Here is a 17,335-nt window from a genome sequence, read left to right on the forward strand (position 1 = left end):
CATTTCTAAACCACTGAATTAAATTTCTCACTTGTTTTTACTATGAAGCAGAATGATACTGTGGTACTGTGTTCTTTGGTTTGAAGACTACACATTGAATGTGAAAAGTATTATCTGTTCTAATCATATGAACATATAGATATCTGATATGTAATAATATGCAAAACATTAGACAATCAGATGTGTAATTAATTTATATACTTGCATTGCGTGATACATATGTACATGATGTAAGCACTTCTAATAGCATTTAGACTAATATATACTTGCTTCAATATTGTCACAACATAGGATACATGCTTACTTAGAACTACAGCTCAGTCATAAGAGGACATCAGAATTAAATGATAAATGTCATACTCAAGTTCAAACACATATGCTATTTACTAAACTAGGTTGTATTAAAATAACAGGTAGGCGATATTATAGACTGTTTTTATTTATGCAAATTTACTACTTGGGCATGATCTTTTATTTTGTGATTAAATTTCCAAAGGGCATTTTTGACATTCACATTAGCTTAGTTTGAGTGGAAATTAATTTCCTCTTGACAAGTGTTATGCGTTCCAAAATATCCCCTGTGCACTTGTTTGTTGAAAAGGTTATTTGTATTACAAATACGCATGATGAAAAACCAAAGCTTTATTAGGCCTACGTATCTTTATACACGTAGCATCAATTTTAAGTTAATGTGACTAGTATTGTATAGTAAGCTTGGAAAATTGCCTATAACTTCATAATGATACAATGGTTTCTTAAATACTTCTGTGGATTTTAATTTTTATTTTGTAAGTTTGATAATTGTTTAACACAATTTTGTCTGAACAGTCATGCCAAATCCAGGAACTAATTAGCTTAATATTCAGGTAAACCAAGTAGCTTTTCCCATCTTTGCTATTGGGAAGAGTTCCTAGAACTGAAGGCAAAGGCCTGTGGGCAGAGGTCGTTTTGACCTGAGCCACTCATAATGCTGACTCCATTGGAACACAGTGACAGCGCATCCACACAGTAACTCTCTCCTTTCTGAGTTGTATAATAGACCAAGCATCTGGCCTGGCCTGTGGTAGCTGGAAACCCCCTAAGCACATGTTGTAAATCACTTAGATGCTGGCAGTAGCCACATAGGACTGAATATTGATTTTATACCAATAAGTTCTTTGCCATAATTTCCTCAAGTAATATCATAGAAATTATTTGTGAGCTAAGCACAAATCTGGAGAGTAATTTACCTAGCACTCTAGTTTGCTGAAAATCTAAGTAAACTACAAATTAAAAATCAATAAATAACCAAAATTCCCAAGAATGCATTATCCTCTCATTTAGACTTAATTTTTTTTCTTAAAAATGGTGCTGGAGATGAATAAATGGCTCAGTGGTAAAAGCACTTGCTGAGCAAAGCATGCATATTTGAGTTCAGATGCTGGTAACCAGATAACAAGTTAAGCATGGTCATCCTCATGCCTATAACCCTGCCTCTGAGAGATAGCAGAGATGGGAAGATCAGTAGTATTTTTGGCTGCCGGCCTAGCCCAAAACAAACCACAAAAACACAATATTCAAAATCAATGAAAAGAATAATGTAGAGAGTGACAGAGAACATCTGAAGCCCATACACGTGTGTCCACGTCACACACATGCATATACACATAAACAGAAAAGGTTTTTTACTCAGAGCATTAATTTCTTAGATATGCTGATTTCAGAAGGATAAAATATTTCCACTACATAATACAAACATGCAAATATGCATACCCATGTGTGTGCACATGTAAGACATAAGCACATGTGTCTTCACCTTGAGATTTTCTCCAGAATGCTATTTTATAGGTACTTTACTTCAAAAGGACGTGGAAATGAATGAGTTTGGATATAATTATGCCTTTATCTTTCCATAGATTAAAACCTTCTCTTTACTAAATAAGTTATACCCACACTTTGCCTGCCCAGAAGAAGATACTTCTATTTAAATGATAAAGGAACTAAAACAGTGTCCCAGTCCTGTGTAATGCCTCGTTTTATACCAAGTGTTATCCAAGCAAGTACGAATGTATGCAGCTGTTTTCTTTGAGTGAGTGCTTATTAGGGTACCTCTGCAGTTTCGTGCTAATCATCCCTGTTTCCACAATTCGTTCAGAGAAAAGAAGCAGATCCAGTTTGTGATCGTGGTACATTGAAAATGTCATTGTAAGACTGAGTTGGCGAGACGATGGATCTAGAGATGAGCTCCTAAGGACTTAACCAGCCCTGTTGAATATGGCTCCTGTTTTACTTAGCTTTGGTGATATTTTTATGTTGGTTGAGCTATTTAATTTGAATGTGTTTAGTATAACATGAAACGCTAGCTGGGTACTGTTAATTCCGCATTGCCTCATTTCATTTCTTTGGAGTGGCTACATAATGTTTATTACAGCTGCTCCCTAATTGCCTTATTTTCTTCTTCATTTCACTATAATAGACTAGAATGACAAACTTGAGACTCTTCGTTGGAAGAAGTTCTTAAAATTTTAGTCTTATAACATTAGAAACAACTAGTAGTATAGTATAAGAGAATGCAAAAACTCTTGATAAAAGTACGTGTACACTCATATACCTATATAAATGCATACTTATATAATCAGTCATCTCTTTGCATCTCCACACAGGTTCTGGAAATCCCGTGTATAACAAAATCTTTGAATGTGCCTAATCATCATATGAGACTCACTGTTTCTTTATAATCTAAAACATCCTGTAATCTATTCTAAATTGTTCCTAAAATAATTCAGAATGGAATACATGATATGCATACAGTTAGATGTAATACTTTTTATGATAAAATGACAAGAGAAATAGTGTCACATGGTCAGTGCAGGTACAATTTTAAAAACTATTTTGATCTCTGTTTTCTCAAATCCACAGATGTAGAACCACAAATACAAAACTTGCAGATAAAAAATCATGACTAGGCAACCATAACATTGTTTTAAAAAATTCCATCTTCTAGTCTGAAAACAAAGGACAAAATAGATGCTACTAATTTTGGTAGTGATATCTCAGGAGACACGCAGCCAATGTCAACATGTCTTTGTATGAGGAACTGTAAAAATCACACAAGCTGTCTGTAGCAGTATTATCCTATTTGTGTACTGAAACACCAGTTAACACAATTCTATTTTCTCCCACAAGAAACATTAGAAGAAAAACATGTATTTTTCCTAGACAGTATGGGCCTCACTGGTAATTAGATGTTTGTTTTTGTCCAATCTTTTTTTCAATGAAGTAATAAAATGTATCTTCTCAGAAGTAGACTATTCCCCAAAGGTGATATGTGGGGACAAATCTGCTTGGTGGCACACAGAGTCACACTTTCATTCTTTGTAGCTCCCAGCTTATCCAGAGCAGAGTCTCATTTATGAAGACATAGCAATGTAAAGAATCTTGAGGATATTATCCCTACTAGGTCTTATGTCCCATTTAAGCAGCAGTTAGCGCTTTTTGCATTCTCAGGGGGCTGTGACAGAAGTCTATTGCCATTTTGATGTGAACTGTTCAAGAAGCAGTTCTTCATACAAGCCATACACTACCTTTCTATTATTGACAATTTCATCTGTGTTTCCATCACGGCCTTATTCCATTATTTCATTCACTGATAATATGATTTCAAACACATTTCCTCACTCTGAAAAAGAGAATGATGAATGGCTCACATTCCCTTGTTGTAAGGTAGTCACGGACTGTAGAATAATTAGATCAAAACACATAAGCCAAATATAATATTGATAGAATAAAAGCACATGTAGAAGAAGAGTGTGGCATAAACAAAGATACAGACAGCAAAACAAGCTGAGAAGTATTAAATATTTCTTAGTGATCAACCAAAGGATGAAAGGACACAATGTTTGGCCAAAGGAGGAGATAGTCATTCTAGTGTAGAGAGCTTTGAAACAACAACAAACAATTATAACCACAAGCACAAAGTGCTGACACAGCATGAAGTGTAAGAATTCGTAAACGTGATTGTTGTGTCCAACAGTCCTACTTAGAATGACAATGTAATACAGTACTGTTTGATCTGTCATTAGTCCTTACATTTCTAGGTGTAGTGAGGTCTTCTGCACAGCATGCTACTGAGAGGAACGTCAGCCTTTCCCTAGTCACTTTCTGTAGTTATTGTCCAGTTTCAGGAGGTAACACAACGTTCCAACTTGTTTAAAACTTAAAACTTCCAGTTTCTTGGCCCCCTACATCTTTTTTTTTATTGAGAAAAGGAAAAAAAATAGTTTCCCCCTTCTCCCAGCCTCCCATTTCCCTCCTTCTCCTCCCACCCTTCTCCCCCTTCCCCCACTCCTCTCCCCCTCCCTCTCCAGTCCAAAGAGCAGTCAGGGTTCCCTGCCCTGTGGAAAGTCCAAGGTCCTCCCCCCTCCGTCCATGTCTAGGAAGGTGAACATCCAAACTGGCTAGGCTCCCACAAAGCCAGAACATGAAGTAGGATCAAAACCCCGTGCCATTGTCCTTGGTTTCTCATCATTCCTCATTGTTCGCCATGTTCAGAGAGTCCGGTTTTATCCCATGCTTTTTCAGTCATAGTCCAGCTGGCCTTGGTGAGCTCCCAATAGATCAGCCCCACTGTCTCAGTGGGTGGGTGCGCCCCTCGTGGTCCTGACTTCCTTGCTCATGTTCTCCCTCCTTCTGCTCCTCATTGGGACCTTGGGAGCTCAGTCCAGTGCTCCAGTGTGGGTCTCTGTCTCTATCTCCATCCATCACCAGATGAAGGTTCTATGGTGATATGCAAGATATTCGTCAGTATTGCTATAGGATAGGGTCGTTTCAGGTTCCCTAACCTCATCTGCCCAAGGAACTAACTGGGGACATCGCCTTGGGCTCCTGGGAGCCACTCTAGGTACAAGTCTCTTGCCAGCCCTAAGGTGGCTCCCTTAACTAAGAATTGTGCTTCCGTGCCCCCCTACATCTTAAAGGAGAAGAAGGAGACACACAAGATTTGTTTTATCTCACAGAGAATCTAAGACACACTAGAAGTGGTTTTGAAGAAAATATAGAAGAATTAAAATATTCCATCAGAAAACTGGTATCATTAGGTTTGAGTTCATAAGGATGATTTATTTAGCAAATAGATGTTAAGAAAAAGAATTACATGGAAAAATGAAGAAAGGTTCTGATTCTACATCCAATAAGGACTACTATTAGTATTGCTGTAGTAGTAAAGAATATAGTTGCTAAAAATGGTGGGGGTTCAGCAAGCTTGGAGCAGGGCAAGATAAGGCTGAAGGAGAATGGCAGATAAAAGGCAAACCTCAAAAAGCAAAAACATCCTGGCATACGCCTCTGCAATTCCAGCAATCAGAAAGCGTAAGGAAAGAAGAGTGCTGCAAAAATGAGACCATCAGGGACTACATATCAAGCTGAGGACAACCAGAGTTATTTAGTGAAACCTATCTCAGATGGAGAAAGGAGGGGAGGGAGACAGAGAGAGAGTGAGAAAGAGAAGTGTGAGAGAGAGAGACCGAAGAGTGAGGATGGTAGCGCTGAGAGGTACAGTACTAAAGTGGTGACCTAGCATATGTGAGGCCTCATATTCAATCCCTAACATCATAAAACATTAATTCAATAATTAAAACACAAAATCTCAGGTTCCAATCTAAATGAACAAGGAGACTCATTTCCATCTGCTTCCATGGAGGTCCAGCAGAGTCAGAGGTTTGAAGCAGATGCTAAGCTCGGTATTTAAGTATTTAAATAGCTGGACACAGTAGCTGAAGTCTGTAATCTTAGTGCTCTGGAAGGAGAATGAGGAGATGTCGGGAATCAAGGTCGTCCTCAGTTTCTTAGCAAGTTCAAGGCCAGCCTGGAGTCTGCAAGATACCTCTGTCTTGCAAAAGCCAAAGTAAATAACTAAATCTGTTGACTTCAAGGTACATAAAAAACAAAAGCAAAGACAACCACTGGATATTGCATCCTTTAGACTAAATCCAGGGTGGAAGTAGATGATAAGAAAACAGAAGCAGCAGAGACTTACAGAGCGGTGTTAACAGGAAGCCCACACTATTATTACTACCTTGGAAGTTTATTGACTTTATCTACTCAATTTTACCAGCAAGATAATTTTAATTCTACTATGTCATATATGTTCTATAAAACATATTCTTGTAAACACACTCAGTGCATAAACTTAAAAAATACATAATGCAAATAAGGGAAGCCAAACAAGCAAACAAATGTGCTGCCTGGAAAGGTTTCCATGGATGCACATAAATATGGATTACTCTTTTTTTTAGACTGGGTAAGATGAAAATTGGCAATGTGTTATGCTCAGTTCCTTTTCATCCGCTGCTCGGCACCATGTGTGGCTGTCAGCACTGAGGAAGCTGCCTGTCTTCTGATCTTAGATTACAAGTATTTTCCAGCAAATTTTCATTCTCTGATTACATAAAAAGAGCTGGGATTTCCTTCCTTGTCTGAACTCGGGCTCATTAGGAATGGAAGCTTATCACGTTAAGCTTTATCTATGATAGAGTTTGGTTAGAACTCCCTCGAAATCCTCAATGTGTATTCTGGTTTTGTTTGCTGGTTTTAAGCCGTCTTTAGAGATATCTTTGTACAGGAAATTGAAAAGCCCTTTTATCTGCGCAGTTAGCTGAAGTACACATTGTTGGATATCAGAAAAGACATTTAAAATTTACAAATAAACGCCTTTCTGGAAAAAGCCAATTAACTTTCAGACGGAACAAAAGTTGTAGGCTTTATTGCTGTTAATGAGGATATTATCAGCTTAGAACTAGAATTTTATTTGATGGTGCTTTAAAATAAATTTATATCATTTGATAGGACTAATCATGGATATATACTAAAGTACTTAATGAATTGCAACAGGCACAATTTTTGTTCAGATTAGTTTAAAAAATAGACTTGTAACAATGAACATAGAAATGCTATGGTTTACTTCTGCCTAGATCAGGAGATGAAACTAAAAAGGTTGGGCCATGAATATCAAGAAATGAGCAGATGAATCGACCTTGCAGTTGATAGATTATCCAAGCCTTAACCACAACTAGACAATAGCTTGCTAAACACAAGTATTATTGAGTGTGGTCCTCAATGTATTTTATCTCGAGAGAGAAGAAATGAGTGCACAAAAAATAAAGAGCAGTTTCTGAGGTCAAAAATCTCACTCATCTCTTTTTCAACAGAAAGGTAATTCTCAGTTTAATCCAAATTTAGCAGACCAGAAAATGCTCACAAGATAATGACACTGTCTAGTTTCAGTAGTTTGGATATGTTCAGAAAAAGGGGCAGGATTTAGGCCCAAAGTGTATAACTCTCTTAAAATGTTTCACCCTTAGATTTTTAGATTTCAAAGACATTTAACCAAATATAGGTATGCCTAAATTTTCACAGCAGGAAGCAAAACAATGATCTCCATTAAAAAAAATAAAACTCTATTATGCTTCTCTACATAACTCTTAGAATCTAATAATATGGTAAAAGAGTAAACACTTAATTATGCTACCTGCTAAGTAAATCTAGAGCCAAGAGTCTTTTGCTAGCTATACAAGCAATCAAACTAATCAGATGAAAAGACATTAAGGGCCTGAAAGCCAGACAGAAATTGAAGGAAATTATCACATACTGTTAGTGAGAAAAAGAGGCTCCTGAAATGTCTACGCTTTGATCTGTCTTCTCGTCTACAAATAAACTTTCATTTCCACTTTTGCTCACTATTTTATCAACTTCAGAACCACCGTCATTCCACCTTGCTTTTACTTGCCATGAGAAAGCACTCTGATCATAAAAGGAATAGAAGAGAAAAGGGTTTCTTTTCACCTTCCAGGTCACCCTCGATCACTGAGGAGTCATGAAAGGAACTAAAGCAGGCGCCCAAACAATATACCCTGGGGCAATGCTGCTCACTAGCTCACTCCCAGGCTTAAGTTCAGCTAGCTTTCTTACACAGCCCATGACCACCTGACTAGGCATAGATGCTCCCATAGCAAGCAGTGCCCTTCTATATCAACTCCAGAGACGATCCCTTACAGACACACCCACAGAAACCTGATAAAGGTTCACAGCTGAGACTCTCATTTCAGGTTAGTCTAGGCTGTGTCAAACACAACCTAGAAAACAATGAAAATCAACCATTTGGTTGCATAGTCAGAGTACTACACGTGGTAAAGAGTTGAGTTATTAAGAAGTGATTTATACTACATTACCATGTTAAAGTGTGTAGAGCAAAGTGGTCTCTAAGCCTCTCTGGTCATTCCATATTCTGATGTCTGTATTTTCCAAGAATACTGATAGAGCCAGATCTGTGGACAGTTGCTATTCACTTCATTTTTTTAAATGCCATCCTGAAAACCTATTCATGCTAAATAAAAGAAATAAATCTTCACAGACCTCTCCTAAAAGCTGCCGTGACCTTTATTGTGCTGGTAATTATAATCATCTGTTGGAGATGTTTTAAATATTAAGTGAAAAGTCAATTTATATAATTGAATATATTTGCAAAAAATGTGTTGTTTGGATGTGCACTATCCTTAAAATGCTCATATGTTGAGGACTTTGTCCCCAGTTTGACATTATTTAAAGGTGGTGGAAACCTTAAAATGTATGGCTAGTGGGGCAATATCTTTGGTGCACTCTCTCATAGGCATATGTGAGGTCCTAAGCAGCTCCTCGTTTTCACTCTCTGAGCAGGCAGGGTCTCTTGACATCATTTGCCATCATGCTGCCAGTACAGAGAAATGGTACCCACCAATCTTAGACTAAAGCCTCAAAAGCTTTGAGTTCTTGTTCTTTTGTACAAGTTGATTGTCTCAGGTTCTTTCTTTCTGACTGACTACAAAAGCACTGACTAGGAAGTCTTCCTTAATCTGCATGCTGGAGGCGTCACACACAGAACAAGACACAACAAATCAGCATTCTCATAAGGTCTGTGATCTTTCATTAAACATATGTCTACCTCATACTTCCTTAGTAGTCACACTAATAGTCATCTTCATTTATTCAGATCATAAATATTTCTCAAAGATATTTTAATAAAATTACTTTGCTAAATAAACTGCAATGACAAAAAAGTTATCATCATCTAACTGGGGTGCAGTAAATATTTGATTAAGTAATTAAATAAATGCTATCATTAAAATAATTCTCTCATTTTCAATTAGTGTATGTGTTAAAATTTATTTCCAATTAGAGAGCTTTTGGTTACTGCCAAGATATGTATGCCACTATTGTACCCTTACTGGTATCGTGAATTGATGCTCATTGTTGTGGACTGTCATAGTTGTGTAGTTTATTGCTTCCTTCCTTTGGAAGTTTGCATGGTGCCTTTGTTACCATTGAAAGTCTATCTTCAAGTAGGCATTCAGGTCAGTTCCAGATCAGGTGCTTCTAAATCCTGTGTCTTAAAAGCACGGTTTCCTCAACAACAAGGACTTCCCTTCTACCTCTGGGGCAATCAAGGGCAGTAGTAGCTTCATCCTCACACACAGAAATTTTTAAGAGACTAAAAAATAATGAAAGTGAGAGAAAGAGTCCCGTGGAAGAACATCCAAATAGGATATCAAACACCAAATGCTCAGCCCTAAAAACATATATAAGAGTAACATCATTTAGAAAGAGAAGGTTATATTTAGAAATTATTAAAATATATATTAGAATATATATTAATAACTATAAGTATAGAAAGAGGCCATGTTTTTTAAAGAGAGAAAAAAGAGTTATATGAAAGAATTTTGAGGGGGACACGGAAGGTGAAAGGATGTAGTTATATTAAAATCTCTAAAATAAAAGGAAAACAAAAGAAATAATTGTTCCCAGGCTGGATAATACTAAAAACAAATCATGACAACATTTTTATTTGTAGCATGTCATTAAAATGGCATGGATATAACTTTGATTATTTGTGTTTCAATGTTTATTGTATGAAATATTTTTGTTTAGACGATGCCCTTAAACTATCTTGTAAGGGCAGACACAATTCATAACATATGGCTAGAAACTGTCTCATACTCTATTAGTTATATGACTATAGTAAAAGCAATCCATGAAAAGTGTCTGCAGAAAACACTCATGAAAGGAAAAGTCCCAAACAAAAGAATATTTTAAACTATAATGGAAAATAAGATATAAAAGAACATTGCCTTTTGTACTAACAAATATTTAAAATATTTACCATTGAATGTGTCTTAGCTCGACTCCATGGAAAAAGATTAACTAAGATTTTTAGTACAATAAACAATATAGCTATTAGAAGATAATATTATATCTCCTGGTTTTACATTTTATTTTTTTCCCATTTTATTTCTTGAGGCAGAGTTTCAGTATGCTGTGGGATGCGGCTCAATTACAGACTCACCATGAGGCCCAGCTTGGCCTTAGCTTCCAAGTGCAAGGAGAGAGTGGAGCTGGGCCCCATTGCATTCAGTTCAATGTTCTTTGAGTTTCAAGTGTTTGCAAAATATTGTCTGAAGTTAATTCGTCAGAAGATTTTATATTGTGAAAATGAAATACTTCTAGAAATTACTGATTTTTTCCCTCTTGACACTTATAAGTCTATCTAGATGTAATTTCCAGATTTTCCTTTTTCCCTTCAAGTTCTCTTAAATTCTAGTGTTCAGACACTGCTTCTAAAGGTTTATTTATTTGCTTAGCTTCTGGCTTGGCAGGAAATTTATTATTCTATTCCTGTCACTTTGGTCTAGATCACTAGGTACTGAGTCTGCAACTATAATTTGTGTCAAGAAGCAATGTGTTGTTTTTCCTACTGTCCTGGCATTTAACACAATATTAAATCCAAAGGTATACTTTTTCCATGACTGAATTAGAGCCAAAAAGACAGGAAGTTCAGCCCTCATCTGGTGAGCCTTTAGTTGTGCAATCAGGCTAAGCTAGCCACAAGGTCACCTGTGTGCCCGTCAGCAGAAATAAAGTTCAGCATTAACTATTGGAAATATTGTCTCTGCACCCTCACCACTTTCACTGGATCAAAATCTTGTAAGTATCATGTACAAAACCGTATTTTATCTTTCTCAGTTATATGAGATTTTTTTTTATTACTGGTCCTCTTTCTCCTAAATTTCAGAGACAAGAGAGGGAGTTTGCTCCACTCCTTATGTATTTTCCAGTGGGCAGTAATCCTTGAGGGCTCTTTTAAGATTGCATTAAATGTAATTATCTGGTCTCAAGTGAGTAAGACTCTAATTACTTTGGAAAGAATGTGCCTGAATGATCTACACTGGACCTACATTCAATTTGTTTTACACACACAGCGAGCAAGGAAAACATTCAGTGGCAGAAATACAATGTATGCTCTAATTTAGTATTCAGTGACTACTCCGAGAAAGGTTAATCCCAGCCTCCTAGGGAAGACACTAATCTTCTTTTGTCAAGTACACAATAGGTCAATAACTATATTTACATTTCTCATATGGCCCCTGCTAGGCACTCTAAGAATAAAATCACCAGTAAATATCAACGCTTACCATGCTTAATGTGCTTTAAAAATGAAACATAACATTTACTTTACATATTTCTCAAGCCAAGCACATTTAAATTGCTTTCTTTATTTACACTAATTAAAAACTAAGCATAGAAATGCAGGATCTCACTTATTATGTTACAAATCACAAGTTCTAAGCCTTGAGTACAATCTGTATATAATACAAGGACTGAGGTGTATATGAAACTCTCGTTTCTATGTAAAACTGTGATCAGCAACCAAGTATGCTATACAATACACATAAAGCAATAGGCCTTCTTGTCATTTTTCATATGAATACAAATCAGAAAAGAAGATGTCAAATTCTCACTATTTGCTGATGATATGATAGCTTACATAAGTAACCCCAAAAATTCTACAAAGGAATTTCTACAATTCATAAACACTTTCAGCATGTAGCAGGATACAAGATTAACTCAAAAAAATTAGTAGCCCTCCAGTTCAAAAATGATAAAAGGGTTGGGGAAGAAATCAGAGAATCAACACCCTTCACAACAGCCATAAATAGCATAAAATATTTCGGAGTAACTCTAAACAAACAAGTGGAAGACAAGAACTTAAAATCTCTGAAGAAAGAAATTGAAGAAAATACCAGAAAGTGGAAAGAACTCCCATACTCTTGGGTAGGTAGAATTAATATAGTAAAAATGGCAATCTTACCAAAAGCCATCTACAGATTCAATGCAATGTCCAGCAAAATTCTTCACAAACCTTGTAGGAATGGTACTCAACTTCATATGGAAAAGCAAAAAACCCAGAATAACCAAACCAATCCTGTACAATAAAAAACTTTTGGAGGCATCACAATCCCTGACTTCAAACTCTACTACAGAGCTACAGTACTGAAACAGCCTAGTATTGGCATAAAAACAGACAGGAGGACCAATGAAACAGAATCAAAGGCTAGTAGGTGTGTATTAATCTACACACCTACAAACATCTGATTTTTGACAAGAAGCAAAAAATATCAAATGGAAAAAAGAAAGCATATTTAACAAATGGTGCTGGCATAACTGGATATCAACATGTAGAAGAATGAAAATAGATCCATACCTATCACTATGCACAAATCTTAAGTCCAAATGGATCAAAGACTTCAACATAAAGCCAGCCACACTAAACCTCATAGAAGAGAAAGTGGGAAGTACACTTGAACACATTGGCACAGGAGACCACTTCCTAAATACAACCCCAGTAGCAAAGACTTTGAGAGAAAAAAAATTAAATAATGAGACCTCCTGAAACTGAAAGCTTCTGTAAAGCAAAGGACATGGTCAACAAGACAAAATGACAGCCTACAGAATGGGAAAAAATCCTCACCAACCCCAAATCAGACAGAGGTCTGATCTCCAAAATATACAAAGAACTCAAGAAATTGGTCATTAAAAGAACAAATAGCCCAATAAAAATATGGAGTACAGACCTAAACAGAGAACTCTCAACAGAGGAATCTAAAATGGCTAAAAGACACTTAAGGAAATGCTCAACATCCTTAGTCATTAGAGAAATGCAAATCAAAACAACTCTGAGATTCGAAGAGGCAGAGAGGGGAGCAGATAAAAATGTATAGCTCAATAAAATCAATTAAAAAAAAGAAAATAAGGGTTCAACTTCTCCAAATTTTAACTAAAAGATTTTAAATTTTTCAACAGTACAATTCATTAATTACAATATATTTTGCTATAGATTTTTATATGCTGGCTTAAGACAAAGCAACAAAAGATAAAATGCACAAAGATACTACAGCTGACCAGCTAAAGTTAGCTATTGCTAAATATTTGAAAACAGCCACTATTCAAAATTTTTGTTGCAAATGCTGATAATTACTGTGTCCATTCAAAGACATTTAATCATGAAGTCTTTTAAAAGTACCCAGAGGCAGGTCTACAGCCCTCACTGGGTAAATTTTCATTTGAGGTAGACCAAACTGTTTGAACTTTATGTTCTTAACCCCGTTCTGCCTCATTAGAAGTTGTATTATTTTCAGGAAATTTCTGAGCATCACTACTAGGAGCAGTAGACTTACAACTGAAAGAACTAAGCTAGAACCTGTTTGTACTGGAACACACACACACACAAACAAATGATCTCTAGCCTGAGTAAATACCTAGAGTTACAATATTTCCATGTTTACTCCACATGACTGGCATAATGAACTGATGCTTCCTTCTGTTTGGGCAGAATGATTGACGCTATGAGAAGAGAGAGGTGATGCTGTCCAGATGCAGAATAACTTAACAGTATTGGATCAATCCAGATTGCCTGGCAGGAACTAAAAGCAGACATGCTAAAAGATGTTGGGAGCAGTGAGAACCCAGATCCTGAATTTCTTGTTTTCTCCTTATCTGAGTGCCTACAGCTGCTCTGAACAGGAGACCTTCAGGAGTTCCTGATGGCAGGAGAGTGGTTTCTGGTGGATTTGGCTGGAGTGTGACTATCTCTATATAATCTGCCCCTGAACACAATAAAGGGGGCATTCTTGGGGAATTCAAGGATGACACGTGTCGCTGTCACTCTGTCTGTGTGTGTCTGTGTATTTTCACCTCCAGCCCCTTGCCCGAAGCTCGCAAACTGGGTGCCAGTGCACAGAGCGTAGACACGGGGGCGTGGTGCGCGGCAGTACTTAGAAAAAAAATGCTATTTTATAAAAGCGTACTTTTTCCACTATAGGTTATATTTAACTTTTATTTGGCATGAATTTTGTTCCTCTTATTTCTCTCTGACTCCTAAAATATGGTCATTCCATGTTAGAACTTATTGTATAATCCTTTGCACATTTTTCAAAACCACTTTCAAAACTGTTATCTTATTTTAGACAGTTGTACATGAGATATATAGTAAGGTATGTGTTATCATTTAATGGTAATGGAAATTGATACCCAAAGAGATTATGTGTCTGGCCTGAAGCACTAACATCAGAGCCTCATTTTCTCCTTTCCAACTGAATAAAATTTCCACTGGGTCATATTGCTTTCTAGTTTAACATGTCATCACGTCTCATCATATATATGTGTACATGTGTGTGTGTCCACACACACAGTTTTAACTACTGCCTTCTTATAGCTACAACCAGCATTGGACTAGTATAGAGTTTTATTTAATCACCTTTTTCCCTCTCTTGTGCCTGTGATATATCCCCCTTTTGTACACACATTTCCCTTAAGCAAGCTTTTATCCAGACACCTGTCTTTACTGCACATTCTTGGCCTCTGTTTTCTTCTCCTTTTGCTGTACAAATCCTAACATCAACAACATAAAATATACTAACACTTTATTTAGGTTTCAGCAAAACTTTGTGCAAGTATGCCATGTATGTTTGATTGGGGACAATAGTGAATGAAAATTTTGAAGACAAAAGAACGTGATGTGTACATTAAACAATCTAGAGGTTTGAGATGATATGGGGAAAATGTGTGCTTAAGAGTTAATTATAGCTGGGCGGTGGTGGCGCACGCCTGTAATCCCAGCACTTGGGAGGCAGAGACAGGCGGATCTCTGTGAGTTCGAGGCCAGCCTGGTCTACCAAGGGAGTTCCAGGACAGGCTCCAAAGCTACAGAGAAACCCTGACTCGAAAAACCAAAAAAAAAAAGAGTTAATTATATTTTTATAAACAACACATGTATATGTATTACTAAATGACTCCATAGATTCACAGGATATTTGTAAACATTTCATGCACAAACTCTTTGGAGAATACCCATAATAAGTAAGTTGAGAGACAAGTGTATTCCATGTTGATTTATTTTCTCCTTGACTATCACCATACTGAGGCAAGGGACCAATTTTCAACTAATCAAGTCTCTCTTACCGCAATTTTCCTTTTCCCTACAGTATCCATTATCCTTTACCTAGATAATATTTCATACAATAATGTGATCAAAAATGCTCTCTTTCAGTGATCCATCTCAAAAACAAGGTGAAGTGCACATTCACATTGTTCAGAATGATACAGCTTTAAGTCCACATTGCAGCTGTTCTGAGCCAGCGGCTCCCTGGAACCTAAATACCCTTTCTCTCCCAGAACCTTGCATCTTGTCAGTTATGACCTAGCAACCTCCAACCTCCTCAATAAGACTATAGACTTAGAAAAGTATGTGTTTTGAAAAAAAACTTATCTTCTATTTATTTCATGAATTGGAATAATTTACATCTCTGTAAATTCTTGCATATAAACTCATCACGAATATACTATGATTTGTTAATGAATATATCGTTAGTATCTAAATGATAAAGCATTTTCTCTTCAATATTACATTAGTGAATATCTGTCTATAGCTGTTATAGTTTATATATATGTATAAAGTGATATTTTGTTTCATTATGTTTTAAACTGTGAAATGCAAATACAATTGTAGTTCTCATTATAGTACTTTGCATGGAAATAGACATAAGTCACTTCCGTCTTGTTACATTTATGTATTCATGCAAATTAGCTTGTACTTTTATTGTTATTCTGAACTTTAACACATAACTGTATCTCTGACATTTCTAGAGTTATATCAATTTTAGGTTTGACATGCAAGATACCAAAACCCCAGGAAATTTTGCATAAATTGGAGTTATATTGGTATTTAGCGATAGAAGACAATGTATTTTATAATAGACATGCACTGCTTAACTTATTCCTGATAAGTTCTCTGCCAGAACTAAAGCGAACATAGTAAATAATATGCCTGCTTTAGAAAAGCATTGATAAAAAGAGTCCCATGACTGATGATAAATTTGAGCTAGCTTCCTATATAACAAATTGTTCAGCTACACAATGACTTTCCCAAAGAACACATTTGCATGATCTTCAAGTTCACTGCTAGACAGACTCTAAATAATAATCAGGTCATAAAGCCAGAGGAAGGCATTTTAGATTGCCATGCAATTTTCACAGAAAATTTGGAGAATTACAGGAGAGGGTGAGTCTTAGTGGCCCTTCTTCTGTGATAATGGAAATAATTAAGAAGACTTCAAACAGTCTATCTCTGTAGAAGTTTAGTGTCCTAAATGGGAGAGAGCAAGAACATTGAAAGTTGTTTAATAGCTTTGGTGAACAGCTCTCATCAGGCAAGCGTTACCCTCTGACACAAATTGGGTCTTTGCTGATGAAAATTGGAGCCACCGTCTCAGACAAATGTTAAGCATCTTTCGTGCTCTTTACCTGCTTGAACAAACTCAGTTAGAAAATAATAATGTACCTGCCTTGAATTGCTTGGTTTTTAAGATTTGTTTCTTTTCTCACTTAGAAGAAAATTGGAAGGCTTTTAAAACTTAACAAAAAAAGAGAGAAGATTTAAACTCTTTGTGTGAACTTTATAACTTTTCCATAAGTCATAGGGAGTCATGACAGAATTTTAATTATATTAGAAAAGCGGAGCAATCAAAAAGACCATGGAAGAGTTCTGAGACCTATCATTACACCTGCAATTGAGTTTTAGTATATCTTTAGGATATTTTCAGCTAGTAATTTCAATTTTCTCATCCAACCCCTAGACTAAAACTGAAGGACCAAGACGTTTTAATTGATGAGGAGAAACCACCAGTTTCAGAATGTGGTTATCTCTTGGTGCTGTTTTTTTTTTTTAACACAAATGGCAACTTTTAAAATATACTCTTTGTTTTTAAACAATAAAATCAAATTAACTAGTAATACTTGCTCTAACACAGACTCAAGTGTAGAAATCTCTTTAAGAGCATTGAAGAATCTGGAATACAGCCAGTTGTTAAGGGACCAGTTCTGAGTAAGGTTGCTTTCCTGTAACCTGTTGAGATGATGTTTTGGAGAGTGTCTGCTAGCATTCATGGTTCATTTCACATATCATGAGCTCAATTCATGAGCACACATTTATTCA

This window comes from Microtus pennsylvanicus, chromosome 9, assembly GCF_037038515.1.
Source record: "Microtus pennsylvanicus isolate mMicPen1 chromosome 9, mMicPen1.hap1, whole genome shotgun sequence".
Lineage (NCBI taxonomy): Eukaryota > Metazoa > Chordata > Mammalia > Rodentia > Cricetidae > Microtus > Microtus pennsylvanicus.